The sequence below is a fragment of the Condylostylus longicornis genome, unplaced genomic scaffold (genome assembly GCF_029603195.1).
Source record: "Condylostylus longicornis isolate FDR11 unplaced genomic scaffold, ASM2960319v2 ptg000116l, whole genome shotgun sequence".
Lineage (NCBI taxonomy): Eukaryota > Metazoa > Arthropoda > Insecta > Diptera > Dolichopodidae > Condylostylus > Condylostylus longicornis.
Window position 1 is genome coordinate 815,043 of NW_026578084.1, and position 7,775 is coordinate 822,817.

The following is a 7,775-nucleotide window of genomic DNA, read 5'->3' on the forward strand; positions in this document are numbered from 1 at the left end:
TATCTATATAGAAGAATTAAAATTTATAGAAAGAAAGAGAAAATGATATACCGCTATGAATACAAATTTTTTATAAAGGATTTTAAAAGAAAATTATAATTGTCTGTAAAAGGTTTCTTTCCATGGCAGGGGTGTATAGCCATTCGACATAATTACATTTGGCATTTACATTTACAATATATAGAGTTGATCCATGATTCATATAGTAAAAAACTTAATTGACGTTTACATTTAACATTTTAATAAATAAAATAACTAAAAAGCAATATTCTTTATGGCAGTTTTGATTGAATCATAATTTGATAAAAGATATTACATGAATTTTTTCGATAGAAAATGTAGAATGTAATCATAATAATATAATAATGTAATATAATCTATAAGCAAAGTGTGATATCTAAATCTAAACCTTCCCTCTATAACAACAGGTGTTTATGTAATGTCCAATTTTCCTTCTTTAAATATATTTTGGCCCTACGGGCAAATTTTTCTTAATAAATCCTATTTAGCTCATTTTCTAAATCTTTCTAAAGATTCTTAATTTTTCTGCTTTTCTTTCTTTATGTAAAATTTCAGAATAAAAATGTAACAAAACCTTAAAATTTTAATTAAAGTATAATGTACAATGCTTTTAATACTAAGGATTTAATATTACCATTTTCTCATTAGAATGTTTTTTATTATGTTGTGATTTTTGTTTATACATGTATGATTTGTTAGAGATTTTACTTTAAATTTTATACATATCCTGAAAATATTGCAGACTTCATACAGCAGACCAAATTAACCATATTATCAATTTTGGCCCTTTCTGCTTAAATTTGGCCCTTTTTTTTTAAATTTTGACCCATTAATCTTTTTAAGAGCAGCAACCCTGTTTTTATGTCAATACAGCGCTGTGTTGATTCAATATTTTTTGCGAAATTTGTTCATATAAAAGAGAGACAATAAGTACGTTTCAAATACACACAAATATACCTTATATTCTATATTTCATAAATGTATGGATTACCTTCTTTTATTGTTTAACACATACATAATTATATAAAATATATGTATGCAAATTTTTATAATTACGTATTGAAAAGACTGTTCAAAAAATGAGATCACCAGAGAACATAACTTTTTTGTTAAAAAGAGTAAGATAAAAAAAGGCATATGTAATAATAATACTATCTCTTTTTGTTATTCTGGACTAAATTTTACAACAAAAAATTAACCGGATTTAGGACTAAGTAAGTGCAAATGTAACAGATTGCACAAAAAAATTAGGAAAACCTGTTCTGAAAATAAAATTTATAGTAAATTTTATTATTATTTGCATTAGTGTGTACCAGCTTAAATTTTACAATTTTCATTACACATTACGAAATTGTTCTCATTAACTTTACAGGTTTAATTATGTTTTAAATATTAATGTCTATAAATTTTATTATTAAAAATGTTGCAATATTAAATATACATATGTAAGTACATATTAATTAATATTTTAATTTCAGTATTTTACGGAAACGGAGGTTTGAGGGAGGACAACCGGAAACGGATGTTCATTTAATATATTGTCTAGATTACATTGATCTGACACAAAAATTAATCTGTTGTTATGTAGAACTAAGCTATTATATCAACTCAGCAAACCATAATTCTACAAACTCTACAGCATAGTTAAAAATATGTGGCTAAGACCTTTTATGTATACCTATCAACAGGGGTACCACTTGGATACAATTGTATCCATTTGGACACTTTTTTGCTTTAAGTTTAGCATTGATACAAAAATACTGAAATCTGCTAAAATGCCGAAATTGGCTACATTTGAATTGATACATTTCTTTCTCAAACACTACATATATAAATATTGTAGCACTTTTTAAGTGCTGCTAATATTAAATCGCGAAATTGTTTTATCTTCAAAAATATGTTATTTGCGAGCTTTACTAAGCAGATTTCAAAATTTGTTAGAACAAAGTAAATACTTCACTAAATGAGTACCGCCTCTTTCTGTATTCAAAAATTAGAACCAAGGAACATTTAGTCAAGAACGTACCAGAAATATTTTGGTGCATGCTAGGTGTAATAGAAAATACATTGGCTGCACATATTTTTTAAAAATTTTTCCATTTTCACTGAATCATCTTTACTGCATAGTTCAATTACTACAGAACATACATACGCACAAGAAGTTAAAAGTGATTCCTTAAGGAATTTACTATAAATAATAAAACTCAACCTGTTAAATAAGGTAAATTAATATTAATTATGAGTTAATTTGTAAAAAATAAGACGATTTAGTATAATAATTCTACTTTAAGAGTTTGGATACATTTTTTTTCTCGAAATCGGATACATTTTGTTTTTACCGAGTGGGAACACTGCCTTTCAACATTTAACATAAAATTATGTAGTAGAATGACATGAATTACCTTCTAAATATTTTTCTTAGCAAACCCACCCGTTTTCTATTTATTTTTATTATAAGAATCAACTGATGTAATTATGTACTACTTTTATGTATTTCATTTTTATTTTCCTTTTTTAATTACTCTTGTACTCTTTTTTTTAAAGGCTTATCCATTGATATAATAATACATAGATAGCTAGCAAATAATAATTTTTGAAGCCAACAAAAAAAAAATGTGTTGCTTCTTTGTTTTTTTTTCTTACAACATAAAAAGTGTTGCCAGAAACGGTTAGAAAATATGATGGAAATGGTTAGGAAATATAAATATACCAGTTAGTTTTTTAATAATATACTTTTATTATTTATGTAAGTTATTTTTTCAATAAAAAATTTATGATTTTTCAACATCTATATATATATCCATATTTTATTTTAGACATATGTACATAATTATTTCTTCAAAATTAAAACAAATTATTTTTACTTAATATTTCTGTATATTACATTAAATTATTGACCGGAAACAAAACAATTTTTCTTAGATGTTGGCGAACACATTTTTTTTCTTAAATCTGATGTTAAGCGTTTTCCTTAATAATAAAGTTTAATTTTTACATACTCAGATGATATTATTCATATTAAACTTAATCTGTGATTATCGTCATCCTTTAATACAACAACCTCTTCCTATACTAATTTTAATAATAATTTTAATTTTGCCACTGGATTTTTTTAAGTTCTTTAATACTTTATTTAACACTTCTCATTACGAGAGCTCACATTTTATTATTTCTGTGATATTATAAAAAAAAAGATAAATGCGCCTATTTATGTATTTTGAAAACTTTAAACTTAAATGGAAGGGATAACGGAACAAGGTTACTGTATATGATGTTGTATAAGTCACCTCAAAAACACTATAATTTTTATACAGAAACTAATGTAATAAAGCATATTCATTGAATTTTTTAATTTCGTTGATGGAGCTACATCAGGGTACATATACCATACATTACAAAATACTAAAGACATACCTACTTTTAATGAATTGATGTTGCGATTTTTATTTAACAAGCGAATCGAGCAAGTAGTTAGCATCAAAAAACTATTTTTGCGTCTACCATTACAGTTAGGAGTTATCTGTATATAGTATTACAGCGTTTTATAAAACGTATAAAAATCCAAACGTATAGTTTTCTGTTCATTTATCATTATTGTTAAAGATTTTAAAAATATTTCGGGTTAAATTTTAAAAGAAAAATCATATATGTATGTACATATGTGTAAAACAATAGAAAACTTCAAAGATATTTAAAGAAAAATATTTGAACTGCAAAAAATGTGAAACGGTATTTTAAAAAATGTTTTATTGTTTTCAAATTTATGTTTATAATTCAAAAAAAAAATATGTTATATTTATGTATGTATTTCTTGCTAATAAAATTGATATTTTAATATTTTTGAAAAATTGCTTTACTGGTAAAGCTAAATTCATGATTTTACCACAAAATAAAATTTAACTTTTTTAGAAAATTTTTCTTTGTAATATTCGCAAAAAAATCCAAATTTAAATATTTTTCACTTTTACGAAAACAAAAATATAATCAATAACTTAAAATAGCCTACTATTTAGTTACACAAAAAACAAGACACAATGGTAATGCTAAAAATTGATAACAAAATTTGACATTATCAATTTGACGTAAAAGTACACTGCGTGCTATGGGAGTGTACTTTATCAATAAGAAATATTAGCGCTGGCTATACATGTATTACAAGATTCATGGGATTATATATTTTAGGTTTAAAATATGAATGATGACGGTACGGTAAACGATAGAAGTACGACCAGTACGAAAATTATACGAAACGAATCAAAAAGAAAACAAGATAAACATATTTTCTCTTTTTTTTTGCTGTATTGTCTCTTTGTTTTTCCTTCACTCTGTAAGTATGTAGTCTATTCTGTACTCATGCTCGTGAATCATAAAAGAAAATATATTATAAAGTATTGTTGTCTTTTTTTATCTTTGAATTTTTTTTTCGAATATAAAGCTTTCTCATTTCATTATAAATAATCTTTACTTTTAGTAAAATTTATTTACCTTATTTTTCTAATATGTAAAAATAAAGCATAAGAAAAAATATAAGAGAATAAGAGAATTTTGTTTTGCTATCTTTTTCTATCATTTTATTTTTCTCATTCAAAATTTTTTCTATACAACACACAATCAATTTTTATAAATTTTTTTGACAGATACGAGCCGAATTCATTTTATCATTTTTTACAAAAAAAAACCTATATTAAAAAAATAAAAAAAAAACAAACAAAAGAAATAGAAGAAGAAAACAAAATAAAAAAAAATAATTTTTTATACAAATTTGAAAAGACGGTATTTAAGAAATTTTTCTTTTTATAAAAAAAAATTATAATTTTTTAATATTCTAGAAAATAAAACCATAATAAATAAAAAGCAAGTATTTAAAAAACACAAAAAAAATATAAAATTTAATAAAAGTAGTTAAAAAAAATCGGTTGCAAGGATTGAAAAAAAAAAATAAAAAAATAAGCGAACAATTTAAAGAAAAGAAAATAATTTGTTTTCTAATTTGTTGCAAAGCAATTAGAGAAAAATTCACAAACAAAATCATAATGATTAAAAAAAAATTTTAAATGTTGGAAAATATTTTAAAAAAGCAATTAATAAAATTTGTTTTTTTTTTTAGCAAAAAGTTTTTGTTCGAGAAACAATTCTTTTCTTTTTTGTGGGTTGCCGTCGTTTTTATTCTTTTCTCTCTGTTTTATATTTTTGTATTTTTAAAATTTTAACATTTTTTGTAAAATTGATTTCGGTAGCTCTTGTTCTCTTGTTTTTTTTTTGTTAGTTTTTTCATTTTTTGGTCTCGTTTTGCTTTAGCACCCCAAAAAAAAAAAAAATAAAAAAAAAATGCCCGCAGTGCCTCCTATATACTTTTTTTATTAAAAAAAAACAGCAAGAACGAACAATTTTGGATTTGAGTTGAAAATTGAGAATTTGAAATCAAGCGAAAGAAAAATAGCAGAAATAATTAAAAATAAAATAGTGAAATAAAAAAATCCATTTTTTTTAAATAGCATAAAAAACTGAAAAATGAAATCATTTAATAGTTAAAAAAAAAGTAAATATAAATTTTGTAAAAATCAACCGAAATTTTTTATGAAAAAAAGAAAAAGAAAAAACATTTTCTTTTCTTCTGTGTAATGTTTCATATTTATTTTAATTGTATGTGATTGTGTGTGTAGGCATGTGCATTTGTTGAATTAATCATAATATTAATTTTCTGGTGAATAATTTTTCTAATTTTACATTATTATTATTATAGGTGATATATATCTATATCCATATATTGACACTTGAGAATTATATAGTTCCATGTCCGAGTGTCTCTGCTGTGCAAATATTTCAGTTTGCTTCTTCATAAAAACCCTAATTCAATATTTCAATAATTAACATTATTTAAAGAAGAAAAGCAAAAAACAATTTCAGAAAACCTATTTACAATATTGTAAATTGTAATTTCATCATAAAACATTAAAAAAAAAGAAAAAATAAGCTACACATAGGGTACTAGATAAGAAAAAAATGAAAAACTATACATATGTATCTTGTTGACAAAATTGCAGTATCGATATCAAAAGTAACAATCTATACAATGTTTAGGAGAGGAGGAAAAAATATTCCATTTATATATTAACTATGATATTAAGATTTCGGATATAACAATTTTAATTAAAATTGTTAAAATAACAATAATAAATTAAAATAGTAAGCACTTATAATATTCGAACACTTAAAGATGGATCGAAAGTAAATTTACTTAGGTATATTATTTTTCAAGCGTGACAAAATATAAATATAATGTTATTTTCATTAATTAAATTTATATTTTTTTATCCTTATATGTACATCTATTTTGGTAATTATATATAATTGATAAAGAAATATTGTAGGTATAGATAAACATAAGTACAATTTAACCCCCCACACAACCGATGTAAAAAGTATTTGCAATTAAAATCGCTCGTTCAGTTGATATTTTCATGTAAGATTCTAACTAGGCATGGATTGCGTGTACATACCTATGTACCTATAATGAGAACTAAAAACAAAATTCAAAATAAAGTAAAAATATGAAGTAAAATTTATTTACTAAAATTTTTAATTAATTCAATATAAATTTGATAGTTTAAATGGGATTGGTATAGGTAGGTAGGACTGGTGGTGTATCTTAGCATTATAAGTAATAATTTTTCGTAGTTAGTTGAGTAGGCATATTCGTAGTTAGTTGGGTTCTATTTCTCTAAATCCTATATTTCTTTTAGAATGTAAAAACTATAAAAGTGTATAGTTAGTAAATAAATACGAAACGACTTGCATAAACGGAGAGAATAAGAAAAAAATTAATAAAATTTGATGTAAAGTTTAATACATTTACATAAGTATATAAGTATAACTTATAATTATATTTATATATCATATGACATGCAATGACTTCAAAATTGTAAAAATATGGTATTAATATATAGTGTAGATTGCAATTGTGTGGCAATCTGTTATTGCTGAATTGTGTGGCAATATAGTATTATCACATTTTGGAAGTCAAGGATTTTATATCTTCTATTGATGTAAAAGCAATATAACTAAAAGTATTATGTATTATTTATGGCATATACAGGATGTCTCGTATCAAAGTGCACTACTATATACTATTGTATAGACAATCAAATCCGGTAGCATGATGACTCATATACCGAACGGAAGCTCAGAGCTCAGCTTACAATGTTGCTAACTCTGCTAAAATTGGAGAGAAATATAATGTAACGTCATCTAAAGAATTAAGGTTTTTAAAAAATGCAAAGATGAATTTCAAATTTTTCAACTTTTAAAGGCATTTGATTCCGAGATCTGAACATATTATAACAAATGTTGATATTCATAAGAATGCTTTTATTCTGAAGTTTTCAAATCATATTTAATAATGCACCTGTCTTGCACAGGCACGGAATTATACTTTGAGTTTTGAAAATTAAAAAAAATTTTTCGAAATTGACTTTAAATCCCTGTAATTCCGAGCCTGCTAAGCTGTGAACATCGTATCCATTCAAAAGTTTTTTCTAGTCATGGGGATTTATACAATGTTATATAGCAGTGAGCTTTGATACGAAATAGTCTGTAAATATTTTTCAAATAACAGTAAAGCAAAATTTATAAATTATTTTCTTTTTACGAAGAAAGAATCGAAAACAAATGAAAAAAATTGATTTAAATTAAAATTAAACTAATAAAAAAAAAATACGAAAAATAAAAGTGAAAAACAGGAAAAATTAAAAAAT